The following is a 24484-nucleotide window of genomic DNA, read 5'->3' as shown; positions in this document are numbered from 1 at the left end:
CTGAACCCACCGATTCCATATTGTGCCAACAGTCATTGGATCTCTACCAACGCGAGCAGCAATGTCGCGATACGATAAAGTGCAATCTCGATAGGCTACAATCCGACCTTTATCAAAGTCCTCCTTACATGAGGCACAATAACGTTTCACCAGGCAACGCCGGTCAACTGGTGTTTGTGTATGAGAAATCGGTTGGAAACTTTCCTCATGTCAGCTCGTTGTAGGTGTCGCCACCGGCGCCAACCTTGTGTGAATGCTCTGAAAAGCTAATCATTTGCATATCACATCATCTTCTTCCTGTCGGTTAAATTTCGCGTCTGTAGCACGTCATCTTCGTGGTGTAGCAATTTCAATGGCCAGTAGTGTAATTCCTTTTTTCTGGTCTCTGTCTGTGTCTTTCTTGTCCTGCGTCGTCTCTTTTCATCTCCATTGTTTGTCCCTATTCTTTGTGGGTGTTTCAAGATCAGTTTGGTAAGCCGTACGTAAGTAACCAGTATCTGGCATGTGCCTATCATTCCGCCTGAAGGAACGCTCGTCATTATCTTAATACTACTCCGATGAAGAGAAGGAATAAAATCCTTTGGTAAGTTTCCATTCCAGTAGCTCAGTGTTAAAAATACGATGGGTTACTGGAATTCCACCAAAATTCCAAAAGTATTGGCAATCTATTTTTGTGTTAATTTTAAACCTTTTCTCATTCGAAGAAGCATTACCGTTTGTGAGTAACGGCCACATTTCTCTTGGTGACTGGTTTAATTGTACGTCCTTTGTCACAGTGTAATTTGCCAAACTCATCTCACAGCAGCTATTGCGACAGAATTCCGAAACGGAGTGCGTCATTAAACAAGTAATTGGCAATCACAGAGCAACAATAGCTTACGAAAAACCTCATAGTGTCGGTTTGCAGTAACATACAAGAAGAAATTTCATGTTTATTTTCATACTAGGAAGCTGTTGTTTCGCTAGCCGTCAATAACTCTTAAAAAATTACAGTCACTGGAGTGAAATAAATAGAAAGGGAAGTATAAGTACTGATATATCGCCATAGATAAGAAAGTTCCGTGTGCTTAAGAGTTGGCAAAACACTCTCCTCCTTCTGTGCTATCATTCGCCAAACATTCGTTTCGATGTCTCGAGCTGTTTAGGAGATATGAGAGATGTTGCGATTATTTCATTCTCGCGGGCGTGAGATCGGAAGTGAGCGCGCTACATGGGATCCGTTTTCTCGAGATCGGAGGCAGATAGAGTCCCCCTCCCAAGTCTAAACAAAAATTCAGCATGTTAGCTAAATTTCATACGCAGCAACATATGGTGTGATACGTACCAAACGCAAAATCACAGCGACCCCTAATTCTCGTTGCAAACTTTTTGAGTTTTGCGTAGTGTCTTACTAAAATTGTGTACATCACAATAAGAATGACCATTAGCGTGGTGATGGGCACTTCGCCACGAAGCTGATACATAACGATACAAGTAAAGCAAAAATCAAATATTTTCCGTGAATAGTTTCTGTAAAATCGTTTGAGGAAGATAACAGGTTGCGCGCGCCTCGGTTCTGTCAGCGCAGAGCGTCGCCAGTCGGTGCGTGCGAGGTGTGGTGTACGCGTCGCAGTACGCGCTGCGCCCGCGCGACTCGTGCGTGTCGCGCTGTAGTGCCGTGTCGCGTGACACGCGCTGTACGCGTCTCACTTTGCCTAACGCTGCCACTCACGGCGCATTTATTGCTGCGCCGTCACGTATGCGACTTATGTAGTCGACCCCCATCGGCCCTGCATTGCTCTACTGTAACAATACATTCTGTGCAACCGCTATCTACATGTCTGAGGAGACTGTGCAACCCTAATTCGTGCCCAAGTAATGATGAATTATCGTAGAATACAGCACAGAACACGAAAAACAAAAAGATACAGGAAACAGGGCGACAGCCTTCAAAAATTCCTGAACTTTGGAATCGGACTTGAGTCTGTGTGTTTATAAGCAGCATCTGATTGTAACTACTGTGTTCAAAATGTATAAAGGAACATGGCTGAAAGGGTTAGTGTACTCATGACAAATTACTGTGGCTGTTCTTATAGCGTTCTGCTCATGTTTTCCAACAATACGTCTTTGTTTCTTTCTTTATTTCTTTTCTTGGTACTCCCACTACGTTCCAACACAATACTTGGAGTCATTTTACATTTCACAACACTTCTTCAGAAATAGCAACGGTTCAACTACAGAAAGAGAAAGGTAAGATAAAGTGCTTTAAGTATTTGGTAGATGGCATGCTAATACAATCACCATTGAAAGGGCACTGTTCCAGGAGTAAAGCCCTTCCATTAATGATGCCATTGTAACTGAGTCACAGTAACACATTTGAGGTATCGGCAATAAAGCCATTTTCTTACAAAAATATCTATCTGTGTGTATAGGATCTCTGACCGTGCTTAACTCATTTTTTTCAAAATTTGGACTAAGGCCCTTTCAAAAATGATTGTTCAATCAACTGTTCCCCATTACAGTAAACGATACAAATGAAGACGTGACGCAGTTGTCAACAATACACGGCTCTTCTCATCGGCCCACGCCGTATCCCAGCAACGGTTTGAGTCGAGAGGCGAGCAAGGCGACTCTTGGTGTCCCCGTTGCCAGCAGAGTCTGCAGAGACAGAGAAATGCGGCAACAGCACGGAGCAGCGGCAGCGGTCTACGAGGAGTCACCGACCAGCGTCTGATGTCTGCCAAAGCACGGCCACCGAAATGACTGCACCTTCCTGCGCATGCGTAACATTAATTCTACACTCGTGCATGTTTCATAAATATGGAGACCTACGACACAACACTTATATTTAGAATAATTTAATTTTGCAAACAAGTCGAACGGATTATGCATACGAATCTGTCTAAGGCAGTCTCTGTAGGAGAAACATTAATTTTATGCATCTTTTAATTACAGGAAGATCGGGCGTCAGCAAATTATAAGTGCTCCTACAAAGCTGCCTTTCCAACTGCTACGTTCACTCGATCGTTTGGATAATACTCGACGAGGTTAGTACAGCGCCATGGTTTCTTGAAACACGCGTCCTCCGTGGACCTATTGTAAAACATAATTTATTTTTAAAAGATTTTCCACCGGCCAACAGATGAATTTCAGGCATTAAGTACTACTTTGGTTCAATTCTAGTGTCCTATCCCACCCGGCAGCGTTGACCAGCGACGTCGTGTGTGACATCATCGGTCTTCGATGCGAAAGATGAAAGTGTCCCGTCATTAAATGTTATCTGTGGTTGTCCCGTGCCGGCCGCGGTGGTCTAGCGGTTCTAGGCGCGCAGTCCGGAACCGCGCGACTGCTACGGTCGCAGGTTCGAATCCTGCCTCGGGCATCGATCTGTGTGATGTCCTTAGGTTAGTTAGGTTTCAGTAGTTCTAAGTTCTAGGGGACTCATGACCACAGATGTTAAGTCCCATAGTGCTCAGAGCCATTTTGGTTGTCTCAGCGCCTGAAGTAAACTGTGCCGATTATTGTAAATATGTCACGATTTCCGAGAGTATGGTTAGGCAGCACCGCAACCTAAGCGCGCAGCATAAACTGATACCAGTGAATCAAGCAGCAATCGTATTTTTAATCTTCGTTCCCATAAAATATTTAGCAACTTCTTTCCCAATAAGATATGATTTCCGAAAGTGAGCTCGGGCAGGAATCGGAAGAACAGCATAATTGGTGCGAATGGAACGGTTAGCTCGCATATTTATAATCTTGATTCCCACGAATATTTGGCTGTATTTTTCCGCAAACTGCACGATTTATGAGGGTGAGGTTAGGCAGGAGACTAAGAGGACAGCTAGGCGTATAGAGGTAAGTTATAGTTCTCTACTGCACGGTGCGTTATTTTTGCTGACATTTCATTAAGTGTGTACTGTTGTTACATTTTAGGATTTTTTTTTTTTTTTTTTTTGGTTTTTGTACTTGAGTTGTCTAGATGAAGTTTAGTTATGGATTCCAGAATTTCTTATTTGTCGGAGTACTACAGAATGCGACAGTAGCAACAGAAATACAGTGACACAGAACAGCACTAACCAATTGCAAAAACGCTGAAAATAATGAAACTTGGACTCGATATGTTGAACTGAAATATGTAGCTCAATTCTCGTGACCGGTTCGAACATTTGTCACTTTTTGTAAATTTTCCTTACCTCTGCAGTGCTTCTTTTTGGAATTCCGTGTTTATTTCTCCTTATTTCCTGCTTATGAACTCTTTAAGTTTTCTATTTTTTTATAATTGAATTTAATCAACTATAGACAGCTTAGAACCTAAGACAATGGTACGTCGTTTCTCATCTTCCCAGAATCTCTTTATGCATTGGCTGGCGGCCTGGCTCTGTTCATTTGACATCAGCCTCCTAGGTTGTGAGTTTTATTGTCGGACAAGAAATTTTGCACTACTGACCTGTAGCCTGAAATTTTCCCCGTCTTGTCTGGTGTCTTCTGTGACGTTCGGTTTTGTCATATCCTTTCTTGGCTGTTCCAGCCACCTCGTGATGTTTTTTAATTTGGAAATACGAGATTAAAATTTTTCTCCAATAGCCGGTAGTCATTCGTACAATGACCGTAAAACTTTCATCTCCTCTTTCTTATTGTGTCTGCGACTGTTCCTATATTTCCCTATAGCTCTTCATTTCTCCATTTCGTCAAGCTATTAGTTTAGTCCTTTTGTGGCCCCGAAGTCTTTCTGCATTTCCAGTTCTTCTCCTTCACCTCTTGTACTCGGTGTTAGGCATTTAGATCTGCAGGGTGCATTCGGTGTAATTACTGTTGCGTGGTGTTAAATTTTTGCCTGGAATGATACTGATTTTTTATTATATCGGTTTTGGGTGAGTTTGTTTGCTAATTCAATTTTCCTCGATCTTTCTTTACTTGTGATGTTGTCTAACCATTTGATTGTATCCATTCTCCCACATAAGCTTATCAACTCTTTTGACGTTTCCATTTTGTGTTTGTATATATTTTTCTCTATTGTGTATATGTTCAACGTATTCCGTTTTCGCTTCCGACATTTGTAATCAGGTTGTAGTTGCAATTTTGTACAGTGTTTCTATCATTACCTTTTCATCTGTTTTGTCCTTAGAAATCATAGAAATATTGTCAGAAAAAACAAGATATTTCAAGTCAAAGCATGCTTTTTCTTGTTCTAGATGGATTCCTTCGACGTTTTCCTCTTGTAGTTCTCTGTCCCTCCCTGCCATGTCCTTGTCTGAGGTCAGACTGAAGAGAATCGGTGAGGGCCCATGGCGCTGCCCAACCCTGTGTTAGTTGTGAAGGCTTCAAAAACTTCTCCTACGAATTCAACTTTTCAACTTGCGTCTGTAAGTGCCTGTTTGACTAATTGTCCTCTGTTAAGGACACTGTCTGACCGTTTACAGAACCGTAGGCTTTTTTTTTGAAATCAGTGAATATAACGACTGTGTTGTGGTTCTACATTGTTCTGATCCTGATGATTCTTTTCAAGTTAGAAATTTCCTCTGGGCAAAAACTATTTTTCCTCAATCCCGCTTGGTACATCCCAGTTGTGCTTTCTAATACGTCTTCTGCCTTACCCAAAAGAGGTTCTGCAATGAAGTTGGATACATGTGTGTGCCCGTCCTGTCTCCCTTCTTACGTGGCGGATGGATTGTGGCTTCCTTCCAGGCGTGATGTTTGATGATGTTTGGTTTGTGGGGCGCTCAACTGCGTGGTTATCAGCGCCCGTACAATTACCCAATCTTTGCTCAGTCCAATTTCGCCACTTTCCTGGATGATGATGAAATGATGAGGACAACACAAACACCCAGTCATCTCGAGGCAGGTGAAAATCCCTAACCCCGCCGGGAATCGAACCCGGGACCCCGTGCTCGGGAAGCGAGAACGCTACCGCGAGACCACGAGCGGCGGACAATTTCCAGGCGTCCGGTATTCCTCCTTTCTACCAGCAACATTTCATAGCCCCGTAAAAGGTTTCAGCTGCCCGCTCCCACCTAGTTTTCACATCTCAACCAATACCCCGTCTTCTCTGTTGAGTCTAATGCAGTTATATGGCTCTCAAGGCGGGATTTCCTTTAGAGGCTGTCTGAAAGATTGTCTTGTGTTGGTTCCTCGCACTTTAGAAGGTTGTTGAAGCATTTTGCTAGTAATACAGAGTTGTGTTTGTTGTTGGTAGTCATTTTGCCTTTTGAATCTTTGAAGTACAACTGCTTGTACCCTGTTATTTCTGATTTGAAAACTTTTTAGAATTCCCTTGCGTTGTTCTGTCTGAAGTCTGTATCTATCCGTTCCCCATATGTTCCTAATTATGTCATTTTGCCATTGTTGTGTTTGATTTTAAATTGGCCCTGCTCGAAACATCCACTTTCCCATAACGAGCACCAAAACATATACTGAGATCAGTGAACACAGGATTGTCGTAGCGAAACTGAATGTTGAAACTCCCTGACGAAAGATTCGTAACCCAAAGACTGGAAACTGGCACAGGTCACACCAATACTTACGAAACGCAGTAGGAGTAATCCATCAGTTTACAGGGCCATATTACCAACGTCTATTTGCAGCAGGATTTTGGAACATATATTGTGTTCGAACATTATGAATTATCTCGAAGAGAACGGTCTATTAACACACAGTCAACACAACTAGCTTTTATTCACACGAAGTATTGAGTATTGTTGACAAGGGATTTCCGACTGATTTCGTCTTTCTAGAGTTCCAGAAGACATCTGACACTGTATCTCACAAGCGGCTTGTAGTCAAATTGCGTGGTTATGGAATATCGTCACAGGCTGGACTGTGACTTTATTCGTGATTTCCTGTCACAGAGTTCACAATTAGTATTAATTGGCAATTGATCCTAAATAATGAAAAGTGTGAGGTCATCCACATGAGTGCTAAACGGAATCGGTTAGACGATAAATCAGTCAAATCTAAAGGCCGGAAATTGAACTAAATACCTAGGAATCACCGTTACGAACAAGATAAATTGGAAAGAACGCATAGGAAATATTGTGGGGAAGGAGAACCAAAGACTGCGTTTTATTGGCTGAAGGTGCAACAGATCTACTAGAGAGACTGCCTACGCTACGGTTGTCCGTCCTCTTCTAGAATACTGCTGTGCAGTGTGGGATCATTGCCAGTGAGAATTAACGGACTTCATCGAGAATGTTCAGGGAAAAGCAGCACGTTTTGTATTGTCGAGAAATAGGGGAGGCGGTGTCACTGACATGATACAGAATTTGGGGCGGCCATATTTAAAACAAAGGCATGCTTCGTTGCGGCAGAACGTTACCACGAAATTTCGATTACTAACTTTCTCCTCCGAATGCGAAAGTATTTTTTTTTCGCCGACATCCACAGGGAGAAACGATCATCATCATAAAATAAGGAAATCAGGTCTCGCTCGGAAAGATACGTCTATTCGTTTCTTCCACATTCTGTTTCAGACTGGAATAATAGAGGATTATTGTGAAAAATGGTTCGGTGAACACTTTGCCAAGCACGTAAGTGTGATTTGCAAACTGTCCATGTAGATGTAAATTACGAGTTTACTACGAGTGATATTGTAGTGGACATTAAAGGACATGCATGGTGCTTTCACTTGCACGCGTAAACTGTGATAATTTGTTTCATGCATGTATGTTTTTTTATGTTGTTACTTTCTTTTTTGTTACCTCAATTTATTTGAAATATAGCTTATAACTATGTAATTAATCGCATGAGCTGCAATCGAATTTTATTGTATGTGTGTACATTATCTGTCTTTTTTGTGATACATTCATTGGTTTAGGAGTGAACCTCATTGTCTTTAGATGTCGCCACTAAGTAGCATCTGTGAGTCAGATATGACGTCGATCAAAGCCATAGAGTAGAAAAATCTCTGGTGTGAGCATTGCGTTATGTGCATGTTGTCAACATTAAGCTGAAATTGTCACATGATCTCGGGATGCCGTCAAGTCTCGTCATGTGGAAACACTGCACAATGGATTTCAAATGGCGGCATTCAGACAAGTCGTCAACAGACCGTCACGTCACGTCACGTCACGGCAGGTCAAAGTTTCCAGGGAATGAAGTGTCGACTGTATCATCATCTGCTGTCAGCGTAAGTTAACTCGTTGTATAGTAGTGGATATTGTGCTTTTGTAACTTTTTAATCTCCATTTTCTTATTGTGCTTTGATTTCGTGGCAAATTGTAAATGTTCGATGCCGACTTGGAGGTTTTCTTGCACTGGATGTTCTCACACAAGCAATGTGAGATATCTGAAAGCGAAAAATTGTTTAGGTTTGGCAATAACAGAAGAGACGTCCACTCACCCATAACATAGAAATGTCGATGTTTTGAGGTGTTGTTTCACGCCTCAGCACTTCATCAAACAAGACTGATCAAGAACACAAGTTATGAGGTTTGCTTTGGCCATTCATAACGTTAGTTCCTCAATTGAAATACTATACTCTGACACGGACTAAGCGAATTGACATTACATGACGTGACAGACAGTGTGAATACACGCTGACGTGACGGTGCTGCGACGTGATGTCTGCTCATTTTGCTCATAAAAACTGTGAGATCAATTTATTGCAGGTATCAAATGCAAGTTGTTATGGTCTCTACAAAACACCTGTCCCTAATACACAGCACATACGATGGGAATCTATCTGAACTAACGATTTGGCGACATTCAAAATTTATAGGACGTTTTACGCACAAACCTATGCCACCCCAAGAATACACAACCAATGTGGCAATGTGTGTCGACAACAGAAAATAAATTCTGTGCATGTGAATCCTCACTCTATGGTCAAAGCGGAAGGTGAAATGGAGCACTAGAAGTTGTTCATTGTTTTTTTTCTGTTTATGTATCATTAAATCAGGCGTACTTATCGTCCTTGTGCCAATGCAATTCGCATCCTTAACACCAGTGCAGTACTGCCACGTTACCTTGGCTTCTCATCTCCCTAGAACTGAATTAGTAGAGACTGCGTGAATTCGATCTGCTGATATGTTGATCCGTTTCGCTGTTAACTTTGGCATTCAGGCCATAGGCCTGACACTATAGTGGTCTGCAACATACTGGCTACAACGCAAAATATTTCAATTACAAGCTTTCGCAATTTTCTGTACCGTGCTTATGTATGACACATGGACATGCATCTCATTTAAACCAGTATATGATGTGGGTATTTCCTTCGCCATGATGTCATATTTTTGTGCTATAACCATAATGTGTACACCTTGTGGTCACAGAAAGCACTTTTCTTCCAAAGATGTATTTATTTATAAATGTATTCACAGATAACATAGTTCTTCCAAAGATGTTTGATTTCATGTATCTATGATCTTCCTGTGAACATGGATTGTCCAACATATACATGTTATTCATCTTTGGCCATGTCAACTAGTATCTTCCATAGTATAATTTCAGATCAGATTCATTACACATGTAACTACTGTACTGATGTTCATTCTGTGGCTCGATTGTTTAATGACTGGAAACCATATTTGCTACCTGTCTGTCGTTCACTTGGACCATTAAGCACTTTCTTGATGCTCAAACATCCATTTTAGATCTTGACGATGGCTTCACATACTCTATGTGGTCAAAAGTATTGCGATACATGACTGAAAATGACTTACAAGTTCGTTGCGCCCCCCATCAGCAATGCTGGAATGCAATGTGGTGTTCGATTTATTATCATCCACAAATCCAAATAGATTACACGCTTTCTCTTTAAAGTACTTTAATCACCACGTGGGGTCGCAGTAACCTTGAAAATTAAATTTCAAATGGTCTTGGGAAATCGTAAATTAAAAAAAAAAAAGGAGAAAAGTTGTACATAATTCGGGCTAAGCTTGGCAGCACTTACTCAGTCGTATTCCACGCTAAACTGCAGCCGTGACAGAGATCTCGTTCAGACGCCGACTTGAGTTCTCCAGTCGCTAGGCTGGAGTGAGAGCGGCACTGTTGCAGGGACGTCGCTGCTGAGGAAAGTGGAAGAGGAAAAGGGGTTCATCTCGGAATCCCAAAGTGGGAGGAGAGAAGATTAAAGAGAAAGGAAACAGAAATAAACGCGGAAACACTATCTAATACAACGTTTCTGGCGATTGGCAACCCAATTTGGCCCGACCCGATTCTGCCGAAAACCCGCAGAAATTGACAGGTATGTGGTATTAACGTCGGAGAAAAACACTACATTGCCTCCAGTGCGGTAAACGTTCGTCACAAGTAGTATCGCTGTGTTTGGGACAGAATTGTACATTTCGATTTGCAGCTTCAGATTGAATAATGTAACAGTATCTGAAACAACCTGCTGGACGCCCAGTACTTGCCGCCTACCAGAGGGAAAACTTTCGAGCCGAATTACCTCTCTAAGTGTGCGTCATCATGGTTTGGTGCAACTTACAGAATCGCGACCTTCGGTTGTATGAATAAAACGGAGAATGTACTTTATACTCGAAATTGTGGAGAACATTCCCAGGTTCGTGCGAATGAAGCGAATCGGAAAATATACTTCAGCGGAGAAATTTCTCAGCTTGAGTAAATGTGTGGAAGAAGCCGCTAAAAACAAAGAACATACTCCTATTTCGTATGAATAAAAGTAGAGGGGCGAATCACGAACAGAGAACATTCTCCGTTTTTTGAAGTGTGCTCTGTAGCATACATCTAACTGATTAAGTTTTGATGACGTTAGCTTTTGCACACTTTTTGGTATTAAAGGCAGAGTTTATATTGCCTGGACGGCAAGAAGGTATACGTACCCGAAGAAATACAGAAGAGAGGAACCGTAGAAACTTCTACGAGTTTTACAATAAAAACATTATTTGCATGGCGAATTTCCTTCCAAAAAATCATGAAAGAAGAGATGAGCGACCTTTCAAAAGAAGTGAAAATTAAAATGTTTTTGTTGCTATTTAGCACACTCAAGTTTCACACTGATGTACGAGAAAACTTTGGTATACACACAACACCTGTGCCGCTGACGTTTCCGGATATTCATGTCTTCTCACACCGTAAATCATACACTTCGTTAAGTTCGAAATATAGACGAATCAGAAAAATTAACAGCTGGCTGATTACAAAGCTAGCGATCTGCTTCTCGTAACGAACCCCACGGGCGATCGCTTGCGTCCTTGACACGCAAGCACACCATTCTGCGTCGTATTTGAACAAAATTATCTCTTCTTAGAAAACTCTGCGACAGTTCCGGTTTGGAGTCGATGAAAAATGATGTAATTTTAAGATTTCATTCACATAGTGTGTTCACCTAACTTCAGTAACAGAAAAGGTTCGTACGAGTCCTATATTCAATACGATCGCAGAAAATGCGTTTTTGCAAATTGTCTTTAATCGTCTTAACTATTAGTTGCCGCACATAAAAGTGAAATCTAAACGTAATGCAACTCTTTACAGAACACAATGATCCCAGTTCCATCTTTGTACACTGAACAGTTCGCCTGTTTGAGCGAGCTGAATGAAGTCTGACGTTACGCGTGCGTTCTGTACGTGGCACGGCAGGCGACACACACAGAGAGGTGGGCAGGAAGTGGGAAGGAAACTCTCTCGTCTGAGAATACGCTTCCAATTTTAGATTCGTACGAAATTGAGAACTTTCTGAGAGAATATTCTTTTGCTCTGATAATCTTCTGCGGAGAAAGATGTCTTTTTATGTATACGACTCCTAATCCTCACGATTTCTCCCCATGAATGCGAAATCGAAGGGCGTACCCACGACATAAACTAGAGCGATTGTGGCGGGAGGGGGCAGGTCATACCACTCGCAAAGAACTGGGAGTAGGCAAAGCAGGCATCATTCCTTGATAGAGAAAACAGAAAACTGGCGACAAACTGCTTTCAATAAACATTTTAAACATAAGAATGCATTCGCGTAACAACACAATAATTTAAGTTCTTGGACTGGACTGAGATGTTTCTGATACTTCCTTTTCTTAAATCTCGCCGTATTCTTTCACGCAGTTTCGGTGTTCGCTCAGCAGGAACAACGCAGCCAGTCTCCCTCGTCTGTCTCGATTCGGTTCTGAGCCAAGTCTTTGCTGTTCGTAGGGTATTGAAGGATCGTTCCATAGCCACCGTTTCCGTGGAATAGTACTCAAAATATTTACTGCTTCTATAATGCTAGAGAAAAGGTTCTTACCCTAGTGAAACAGAGCAGCGACCTATAAACCACTTAATTTAGAGTCAGAGACACACTTCCTCCTCGATCAGTTGTACTGAATGGCAATGGCCTTAAAACCGTGAAGCTTTTAAAACAACTCTGTGTTTTTATGGAAGTTCAGTGCGCTACTTTTGCCCATATTCAGGGGATGTAGCTTGTTCAGAGCAAGCGCTGGAATACTTTCAGGGGAAACTGAATACTTAACGGAGACGGGAGTGATTCGATATACGGTAATACGACCGAACGTCATCAGCACTTCGTCTCAATTTATGTCAAACATTTTCTTTCGAATTTTTACTTACGAGCCAAAAGCCAAAATTTAATTTCCAACTCCGGTCCCCCTACAGGATTAGCCTCTGCTTGTACATGTAATTCCACACTCATCGTGTCTCCTTCACTTAGATCTGCACTCGGATGGTCGAGAACCAACGGCGTGTGTTCACCCACCGACTTACACTGCAGGACATCCACAGCTCTGGAGACCTCGCCACTACTATTCTGCGAAGAGAAGATAAACTACACCAACGTTGTCTTTAACATGTGGATAACTGAAAACCACTTTCTGTTGCTTGGTAAGTAATTATATCTGATTAACTTTTTACAAATTAATTTCCGTCATCTCACTCGCTCATTACAGATTCATACACGTCATGTAGTAATACGCTTATTCTCCTGTTCTTCATCAGCAGCATAACGAGTACCGCCTGCCTGCCACCATTAACTCTGCAGTCGACTGCCTTTCATCTGAAAACAGAACATGCCCTGCTCGAAAGCTGCCTTTGAGATGTAGGGATGTGTCTTTCTTTCTTTAATTTGATAAAAATGATATCTACAAATTCCTATACGAAATGTAGTTCGTCTACACAGATGGGTTACTGTTGCTACGATGGCCGCTTATCAAGATTTAAGTGAGTCTGGACGCAGTGTTATAGTCGGCGCACCAGCGATGGGACACAGCAACTCCGAGGTGGCGATGAAGTGGTGGTTTTCCGGGACGACCATTTCAATGGTGTACCTACAATATCAGGATACAGGAAAACATCCTGCAAGAACAGGCGCATCAGCGACTGAAGAGAATCGTTCGACGTGACAGAAGTGCAACCCTTCCACAAATTTATGCAGATTGCAATGCTGGGCCATCGACAAGTGTCGGCGTGTCAACCACTCAACGAAAAATCATCGAAAAGGGGTTTCGGATCCGAAGGCCCACTCGTGTACCCTTGATGACCGCACGACACAAAGCTTTACGCCCGTCAACACCATCACTGGACTGTTGATGATTGGAAACACGTTGCCTGGTCGGACGAATCTCCTTTCACATTGTATCGAGTGGATGGACGTGTACGGGTGTGGATACAACCACATGATTCTGTGGACCCTGAATTTCAGCAGGGGACTGTTCAAGCTGGTGGAGGCGCTGTAATGGTGTAGCTGGAGTGATATGGGACCCGTGACACGTCTAGATACGACCCTGACAGGTGACAAGTACCTAACCATACTGTCTGATCACCTGCGTCCATTCACGTCCGTTGTGCACAACGACGGATTTTGGGAATTCCAGCAGGACAATGCGACATCCTGCACGTCCAGAGATGCTACAGACTGGCTCCAGGAACACTCTTCTGATTTTAAACACTTCCGCCGGCTGTCAAACTTGCAGCATACTGTTCAGAGGAGATCTCCACCCCCTCGTACTCTTACGGATTTACGGACAGCCCTGCAGGATTCATGGTGTCAGTTCCCTCCAGCACTACTTCAGATATTATGCGAGTCCATACCTCGTCGTGTTGCGGCACTTCTGCATAAAATATGTGGACTTGAACAGCAGATTATAGGTGCGTGTCTTTAGGGTTACATCTACTCCTTTTCCTGAAACTGCTCCTCTAACTTTTAGTCTTTTCTAATGCGACTGTAGGGCAAGAATTATTCGGACTGCGTTTATTACATGCTGCATAAGTAATCAATGTAACTGGAAATCCTTAGTCAATTCCCGCGGTAAAATTATGTGTGTCAGTTGGTATCTTTATAATCGCAAGATACACATTCCTTTGTGGCTGTTCTTTTCCCTGCAATAACGTGTCTCTTATATCTTCCAACGTGATAAACGTTCAGTTACTGTGTTAATATTGTAAAAATGTGCAAATTGATTAAATCCTGAACTTTACTATTGATCTACTTAATAAAAACAAAGTGGTCCTCATGTGTTAATGCTCCTGTTGTTGAAATGATCCCTGTCCATTGATGATTTTCGTAGCAAACAGATCCTGGAATGGAAGTACCTCACCTCGTAACGTACTTGTTTTGCAAGTAGTGGCGCCTACTCGCTCATAAATTATTTTGCAGAAAGCTTCATCCATTTCATGCTCAGGTGAACGCCAAGTCGAGTTACAAATGTTGTTTACATTGGTGCTCAGGTGTACTCACAATACGTTACGTTTCGTTTGAAAGAATTGTGCACAAGTTAACAAAATGGTCCACTCTAGTATTGTGCACTAGCTATAAAGTCATCAATTGAGGCAAAAAATTACATTCATGGCTTCATTTTTTATCGTTATTCTGCACAAAATCTCGTGAGACTAATTGTGATTACGTCGTCTTTTAGTCGTAGCAAGTATGTATCGAAGCAATGACTTTTCGTGGTTTCCACACACGCAGCTGTTGGCCTGAGAGTACCCAGCACGCTATGCAGCACATGTTGGAGTGTCTTCCAGTACTCATGACGTTGTAACACCTCACCAGGTGAAAGCGTCGTATGGTGACTGTGTGGGGGGCGGCTGAGAGCAGACTTGGTGCACTCCGTACGTGTCAGAGACAAATCCAGTGACAACTCAGAGCCAGACCGCTCACAGAAGGTACCACCATGTCACTTTTAACAAAATATCTGTGAAGTCACCTAAAATCACGATAATCGATGCGGCATGTCGTGGTAAAGGAAAGGTTAATAATACCTCCAACTTTCTCACAGTCCAGAGAATAACTATACCCGAGTCCACGAATGTGCTGCTTTCACAAAGTACGTATTTTCTGTTACAATACAGTGAAAGAAAATAAAGCTAAGACGTTCATCTAAAACTACGTATGGTAGATTGTCGGATTAAATGACAAAGACTAACACACATGTCTCACGAATATCGACATTACAATTTACACAGATGTGTCGGTAGTAACATGTCAAACTGAAAAATCATAATCGAAATTGGTTTTACACTCTGCTAGAAAAGAAACATTAAAATACAGTAATCATTACATGTATAATGCATTATCAAAATATCAATAGGTAAACATTGTGTTGTTATGCAAGAGTACAATAGTGATTTCTGCAGTGTGTGTTTCTATGTACTCGAGTAAATGCACGAAAGTATACAGGCTAAAGGAAAGGAACAATGTTTTGCTGCATTAGAGGAAAAAAAATAAATTATTACATTTCTCTGTAGTCTGTCAGTCACAAAAAAAGATAAAGCAAATGAAAATGTGTCCACAAAACCTTAACCTATGCACGTGCCAGTTACTTATAATTACCCCAAACGCGAAATTTAAGTGTTATCAAGAAGAGTACTTAATACCTATGAACAACTAAAGTCAACGTGCAGAACAAAAATAATTAAGAAATTATCTCTTCCCGATGAAGTCGATTAAATATGGGCGAAAAAGAATGATAAAAGATACTATTCTCTGAATGAGAAGAAAATCGATTAGTGGAAGCAAAGTCACAAATTTCATCAAAGCAAATAAATCGTAATAAGCGTCTTCAAACCTTCAGGTTGTTATTCCCAAAGAAAAAAAAGGCATATGTTTGAAAGAAAGTGTTTATCATTAAGTAAATTCATAGTTTTGTCTTACCGCTTTGTAACACCTGATCGCAAACCATTAGAAATTCCAGAATGAGAGTTTCACTCTTCAGCGGAGTGTGCGCTGATATCAAACTTCCTGGCAGAGTAAAACTGTGTGCCAGACCGAGACTCCAACTCGGGACCTCTGCCTTTCGCGTGCAAGTGCTCTACCATCTGAGCTACCCAAGCACGACTCACGCCCCGTCCTCACAGCTTTACTTCCGCCAGTACCTCGTCTCCTACTTTCCAAACTTCACAGAAGCTCTCCTGCCAAAGACAAAGGTCCCGAGTTCGAGTCTCGGTCAGGCACACAGTTTTTATCTGCTCGGAATGTTCATTAGAAATTCTATTCATCAGAGAAACACACGAAAACACAATCATCAAAAAATGCTCCAAAGGTTAAGTCATCTCGTAATACCTAACACTCCCAAACATCAGTGTGCCACACTTCATATTATAAATCATAAACGTCTGCATAATAATCATGAAAAGTTCGCTATCCTCACTTCCTGTTGTCTCACCATATCTTTGTTGTAAAAATCCATAAGTCATTGCTGCACATGCTCCATCTATAATTAATCCTTAAGTCTTCACATACGACACAGAGTAAAATTCTTACAGTCAATGAAGAAACCCTAGTTATAGCTCAGGATTAGAGTATCCCAGTGGAAGACGAAGAAATTAAATATCTTCTGCGATAGTTGACAGTACGTGTCATACCTGTGCAAATATACATTGTCTACCTGTTTTATCAGTACTATCTGGAATCCGTTATTGCATACTTCTGTACCTTAACCTGTAAGAGAAAATGTATTAGCTCGGGCGGAATTCTATGTTACTGTTTCACATGTTGCTTTTATCTTTTGTGATGCGTTTGTCTTTGGCGAAGGAGTCGTTACTGTCTTCTTTTACGTAACTTTTGCTTTTATAATGATGTATTGTAAAGATCGGGGTCAGTTATGTTACAACACGGAATGGCATATACTCTGTAACAATCATGACACAGTGAAAATAAACATCCGAAATGGCTTGTGCTGTATGAGATAAAAATGTTATTGTCATGTACTCATACATGTCAATGAAAGAAAATTTGTAGAAAAAGTTTAACTACTACGTACAAACGGTTGGTGTTATAAGGAAACGAAGTGTAGTAGTATATCGGTATGGTTGTGTCTTCATGAGGAGTACAAATTCAAACAATTGCATAGTGAATGGTTTTGTATTGGTGATGTGATGAAGACCTGTCGAAGCTTTCGTTCTGAGTGTTTCAAGATGTCCTGCGTTCCGAAGTGGGATTCGTCGATTCCGAAATGGTCTGTTATAAGGCAATGCAAATTTCTGACACCTGTTCTTTGCTTTACTAAGACAATGGGCGTGTTTGAACTAAAACTTACTGTCCAACTTGAAATTTTTTTAGTGTGACTTACCTCCTGTTGTAGCGTTTTCCTCTTCTCAGCTGCCTCTTTTGTATTAACTGTTGCAGTGTATGTCTGTTAACGATGACGTAGACGCTGTGACTTGGGGAAAGTCACAAGTTCTTTTATTTTGTCTGGCTGATTTTTATCCTTCAAAATTAAATGTGGCGAGAGCAAAGTTGTATCGATAGCAGTTGAATTAGTGGTGGTCTGAAAAATCTGTCCAATGGAGTGTGTTGTTTGGTTCGTCTGTTGCTGCTTCACAACTGTCTTCCTTGGGTCTGACTGACTGCGAAACGTCGAAATTTAATCCTTCATCTGCATTGACTGTGGCAAAATACGTGTCAGTTAAAAATGATGTGTACCATTGGTTATTTTTTGTGTATGAAGAAAGCTCTAATCTGTTAATTTCCCATTTGTGTATTGAAATGCTCTGCTGAAAGTGTAATGCATCTTCATAGTCCGAAATGGCGTCATGTTCTGTTAAAAAACCCATACGCAGCTTAGCTTCAGTTTTTAAAAAGTTGGACGATCCAAAAATCTGCATAAATTGTGTGGCTGAGAACAGCAAATTTTAAGCGTGTGTGAGTGGTTTTTACATCTATTCTTTTTCCTGAAACTGCTCCACTAACTTTAGTCCTTTGTAATGGGATTGTAGAGCAAGAATTATTCGCATTGTGTTTATTGCCCGCTGCATCACTATACGATGTAACTGGAGATCCGTAGTCAGTCAGTGCGGTGAAATTATGTAAGTCAGTTGGTGTGCTTCTAATCGCATGATGCACATTCTTTTGTGGCTGTCCTTTTCCCTGCAATAACGTGACTCTTATGGGTTCCAACGTGATGATATGTTGTCTTACTGTATTGATACCGTAAAAACTGTAAACTGATTAAAACCTGAACTTTACTATTAATCTCTTTAATAAAAGCAAGGTGATCCCCGTGTGTTAATGGTCTGCAAGTAATGCTGTTCGTGAAATCGTGCCTGTCCGTTGATAATTTTCGTAGCAAACAGATCCTGAAATGGAAACATCTCACCTCGTAATGTAATTGCTTGGAAGCACAGTGCTTGGCTGCTCTCTGCGCTCCAGTTGCAAATTTCTGACTCCAGTTGCTGAGGGCCCAGTGCAATGCTCCAGACAGCGAGCAAACCGTTTTACACACACCACTGAGTGAGACACTGCTTTGAATAAAAATGGCTTGGACCGAGGATGTGGTGAAATACGCCTTTAGCAAAATGTTTTTACATTATCGGATATATTAATACCTGTATGCACTTCATATTACAACATTTATCAACATTGTCAAAGGAAGACAGCGATACCAAAATCTTACTCTCACAAACGTCAGTGAAATAATTGACAGACATGAAAAAACCCTCACAGTGAAAATTAAAGACTCTTTAATCAAAAATCTCAATTTCCTTGATATTACTGTCTAATTTAACAATGAAACTAATGTAACTAGCGCGACTGCAGTGCCACTAAATAAAAAAAATGTTCTCTTCATTCCTCTTCATACTCTTTTCTGATATCCTTACACCTCATTTCATTCTGAACCGTTAATCGTATCTCTCTCCTCTGTTTCACAGCATTCAAACACAAAGCACTTTACTTAAACGCAGCTGCTCTTAACTTTACGCCTGCACTGCCCAGAGTTCCCTGCTCGGCGTCTCAACTCACAACTACCCCCCTGGCGCTGGAACTCCAGCGCCCCTCTCTCTCCCCGGCAGCGACGACAAACACTTGGACACCCTCCAGCGACGCAGCTGCTCCTCCCTTCTTCCGCTTGGTAGGTAAACAGACCTGGTTAGACACTGTTCATATGGGACCCTGCTGCCTCAAATGCTGTCTCCTGTTCCTTACCAGCAGGTTAATGAGCGCCACGTCGCTGCCGCCATTTATTCTGATATCGACTGCATTTTTTTATTTATTTTTTGCCAAGGAAAAATGTCCTCCCCTGCTCGAAAGGAGGCTTTTAAATGAAGAGAAATAAGCACTTCCTTCTAGCACTGGGTAAGTAATTACATGTGGTTAACATTTTTTAATATTACCCTCTGCAACGTCATAGGCTATTATCTACAGCTTGCTATTTGGAATGTGGTGATAGGGGTATTCTGCTGTTCTTTATCAGCGTTTAACGAATGTCTTAGTCTACTCTGCCGATGACTGCATTTTATCTGCAAATGGAAAATGCCCTACTCGAACAATGTTTTTGAGAAGTAGGGATCATGAGTACTTACTTTTATTTTACAACAAATAACATCTGGTTAACGTTTTAAACATTACATTCTGCTGCATCAAATGTTTTCTACAGAGACCCACATGAATTGTAGTAATAGCAGTGTTCTTTTCGAGCATGTCATGAATGTCTTTTGGCTGCCACCATTTCCTCTGTCAACAACGGTGTTTTATATGCCAAGTGGAGATGCCCTGCCAAAAAGCACGCTTTTAAACGTACAGAAACCAGTACCTCCTTGTTTTATTTGGTAAGTGATTACATCTGGTTTAGACTGTCAATATTACGTTCCACATATTGAAAATGTTACAATAATTGTGACGATACTGGAAAAGAAAAAACTTGTAATTTTGTGTCGCGTCACCAAGACCTCAGTGAGTGTCCCTGCAGTTTCTCTGCCTCAGTCTGTCACCAACTGAAGGCCGCGGCAGGCGCCTCTTGCCGACACACTGTGGTGACGTCACAACACCACCGCCCACACGCGCTGGCCCCGTAATCGAGTGAGCCTGGCCTTGTTGCCTCTCACCGGAACAACAAGTCAACACTTTGAAGTCTGGGACTCTTAACGACATTCTAGCTCGTCAGACTGGGGTTTTCTGTCGTTTTCCTAAAAAATCAAAATTCACCAACGGTTAGAGATAAATCGTCGCACTTGTTCCGTTTTAACCTTGTACATTAAACTTTAAAATGAAGTAACACATTATAGTAACCAACTTCACTTAAGTTTACACTGTTATTACAAGTTTGTAGCTGAAACAAGAAAAATAAAAAAGTTTTACAGCAGTATTTATTGTAGGTAGAAAGAATATTGGACTGGTTTATGTTTTATAAAAAAACAAACTGAAATGCATTTATCAAAAAATATCGCAATACACAACTAAATTAATTTACATTTTTTTGTAAATAATTTCTATACGTAATTGGCTTTCGTGCGAAAGGATTCAAAGCATTCTGGCATGCACAGCGCAACATCACACACTGGACTACAGTGTATTGATTCTTCCCTTTTCCACTCTCCAGTTTCTTTTTTAACTTTGTCACCACACGCTTTACACCATCTTCACGGCCTCGCTTTGCTCTCAGTTGGAGGAAATTTTCTTCCAAAATGTCGCCCAGTTAGTCTGTCGCCTGCAGTCGAAGGCTTCGCCCCCACTTGTTCCTTTCCAGCCAGCGTGGCCAGCGTTTCTCCAGTTAACACACATGAGTTTACGTGCAGGACGTGGTTGCCTGTGTAGCATTTTATACATAACTGTTTACTATTCCCCAAACGAAAATTCTGTAGATAAGTGAGTCGTATCTAGGACTTGCCAACACGTTTTGTATTATTTACAGTCTGATATGTCACGTGAACGAATTATTTTTTTGAATGATGCAGTGAGAATTACTAATTATTCTTACACGTTTCAAATAATTCAAAATGAAATTCACGCTTTACTTCAATCCTGTAGGCTACATTTGTAACTAATTTCCGAACACCGGGTTTTACGAGATTCACTCACCACTCAATTGCTTTACGGAAGAAACGTTTCCGGTTAACCCACAATTTGTAGAGAGCAATGAAATCCACATTCATCCACATTATGTGCAGCAGATTAGAATTTAATTTCCAGTATCCTCTGCGAATTATTTTGGGACTGTGTAGACATTTTGCAATAACAATTACAGGGTGGTGGTCGGAAAAGCTGACAGGGGCTGCTTCGTCATCCTGCACAGTTACTCACAGCCCGCTGTGGTGTGGAGTCTGTCAGGCCTCGAAGCCGACACTGGCGAGGCGCGCGTGCAGTGAGTACGTGTGGCGGCGCGCCGCTCAGCTGCGGCTTCCGTGTCCAGACCTGCAGTCAGATTTTGCAGGGCAGACACAGAAGGGTGTCGCGCCTTTTGAGTCGATGGCTGAAAAATCTTTCCCTTGGAGCTCTCGTATTTGTTGCGGAGGGAGTGCAGACGTTTAGAGAGGTGACCACACTGTCGCGCTGGACCTGTACCGTACGTTTTTGACAGTGCCGTCACTATCTTAATAGTAACTGGTTCCAGAACAGAGGAGCGTTCCGTTCGGACAGCTAGGCCAACAAATTTAATTAACATCAATGTTCATGTCCACTGTAAGGTACAGTGACTGTCACAATGTATCTGTGAAAATATATCATTTTAGATGTTTCAAACAGGTAAATGAAGTCTAAACATGAAGATGAACAATATTCAGGGCCAACATTTTAATCAGAGTCATTTGTTTTGCAGACAAATGACATATACGAATTAGATTGAAATCGTCCTGCTCTCTCGCAGGCGAATTGTTCCATGTACTGACTAGCCTCTAATTCACATCGTGTAGCGTGTGCTTCGCATACACACATTTACCAAAAGACGTGGGACATACTGATTAAGGAATAGTCCGATCGTGCATGTGTAACGTGAGTCCCGCATGGCGCGTAAATATTTAAGCGGAATGTCTCAGCGACAGAACATGCAATTGCACGTCTGCTGGAATAAAGTTGGGCGTTTTCAGGTGTGAACCCATCCCTCAAAAGAACTGCCGTTGCGCTGTTCATTTCTGCATCGATAGTAATGACAGCTTGAAAGCCAGCTGAAGTCCCTACAGCTGCCGTTGAGACTTGCTGCAAAAATAATACATCAAACGTGACATCTTGTATTAAATCATCTAGCGCACTAATTGTAACAGAGGTTGTTATCGAAGTAATGTTTACTTTTAGTACATCGTGGGGTGCCATTTGATAGATGTAGCGTGAACTGACATAACTGCGAAATTGCTGCGAGAGCTGGTGAAAATGTCTTTGTAATACCGGGGCATTAAATGGCAGCCGGACGGTGGGGTCTGCGATCATCTCCGATTTTTAAACTGTTGAGCAGAACTGGAGCTCTAATCGCGAAACAGTATTACACACTTTATGTGGGACGTGATCGTCCTGATTTAGTTTCGGTCCCCCTGTCGTGTGGCCGGTCCTTTCTTCGCCGCCGTGGTCGGACCGCCCCCGCCGCCTGCTCTGGCCCCGCCGCTGGTTCTGCGCATGCGCGGCCCTCTGCCGGATTCGCTGCCCGCATTCTGCGTCGCGCCCCCACCTGCGAGTTTCCCCTCGGCGACTGCGCGGGCAGTCTGACGCCACCTGTTGCTGTTTGCACGTGGATAACAGTGCTGTAAGCGTTTTTGCCTAAGAGACAAGACCGAATGTTTACACGGGCTTTCGTTACGTAGAGAGTAATGCCACAGGTTACAGATACGGTGCTCTTTCCAGAAACAACTGCTTCTTTGGCGTCATTTTTATCGATGAAATTCGGATCTCGGAAATTCCTTTGTTATCTCGTGATGTGGCGTGCGGAGACGCGCACTGAAATGAAAACCAGCGCCGTGAACTCATGTCTGTCAAACCCGGACTGAGACGCATTTGGTCGGTACACACCTGTCTGAAGCGTATTTCACAATGCTCTTCCACTGCTTCCACTGATACCCGCGCTGTTGCTGCTGCAGAGGAAAGGAAAGCTGAAGCCTGTTTCTCGTCGCTCTTGCTAAGCACAATAATATTCCCAACTTATTTTCTATTTCTCTTTACGGTCGTATTCAGTGACACTGTAACGCTCTTGTCATAGCTGATTCCCCGTTCTACCCTAACAGATTCGAAAAGTTCGGGTCTATTTGTCACTTGGAAGCCTAAGATGCTGTCTTCACGACTCATTTCTCAGATTAATGACCCGAGGTAGTTTTTGAGTAAAGCACTTGGATCAGTTTCTCACGATTCCCTGGCCCTGCCGTCAGTCTCACCCACCTATGTCGCCCACTGCAGAGGTGGCAGGTTAAAGGTTCCACCTAAAACTGTAACATGGCGAGGAAATGCACGCCAGATGTTCTCCGGGTTTCTTACTTTCTATTCAGAGCTCTTCATAGACGATATGTCTCTCGCATCGTCAGTGGGGACTAACCTGACCCGGTCTCTTAGTTAATATTCTACAATCCTCCATTCCGAAATCACTGATATCTGGGAAGCACGTCAATACGAATGGCAAAATTTCAGCTCGGTTCTTGATTGGTGGCTGAGTTACAGTAAGCCTAGTGTGCGAAAGGACCCTGTCTGCCACTGTTCTGTGGCAGCTTTTAGGAAAAGCAGGACAATGCAATTTCACAATCAGTGTCTGAAAGACGTACTCGGCCCCTCCGCTAGTCTTAACGGGAACCGATAAGTTGAGCAAAGACAGATCAAAACTGTTTATTCTTGTCGACGTGAAATTTTTCAGTCGATTGCAAACATTTTTATGAGAGTACAACAGGGACATGAAGAAGACTGGAGCTCTATTTCAGTTTCTCTACACCTGACTCAACCGATATATTGCTACCTCCTGCGCACGTCTCGGTAGAAGGAGCGTGAAAGTAAAAATTAAGGAGGGAACGTGAAAGTAAAAATTAAGGAGAACGGAGGTCGCACGGTGGCTTACCGGCAGTGTTTCACACCGCGACTGCAGCAGGAAAAGGCCGAAACAGCTGTGGTACTCAAACTGTCCTCCGCCACACACCAGAATGTATCTGAGAAATTATCATTTCAGACTTTCCAAATCGGTAAGTTATTTCAGAAAGGCGTTATCTTGTGAATTCTCAACCAGTTTTGACACAAAACGGGGTGCATTGCATTTTATCTTCATTTGCACTATAAATACGATAGCAGATCTGGTGCAGTTATTGTTTACAAGTCTGAAGATAAAGATTTACAATATTCAGGACCAATATTTAAAATTGAGTTATCTGTTTTGCAGATAAATGGTATGTATAAATTACATTGAAAACGACCTCCTCTCTCGCAGGCGAATTGTTTGATGTACCGGCTAGC

The sequence above is a fragment of the Schistocerca cancellata genome, chromosome 11 (genome assembly GCF_023864275.1).
Source record: "Schistocerca cancellata isolate TAMUIC-IGC-003103 chromosome 11, iqSchCanc2.1, whole genome shotgun sequence".
NCBI lineage: Eukaryota > Metazoa > Arthropoda > Insecta > Orthoptera > Acrididae > Schistocerca > Schistocerca cancellata.
This window is presented reverse-complemented; position numbering follows the sequence as displayed.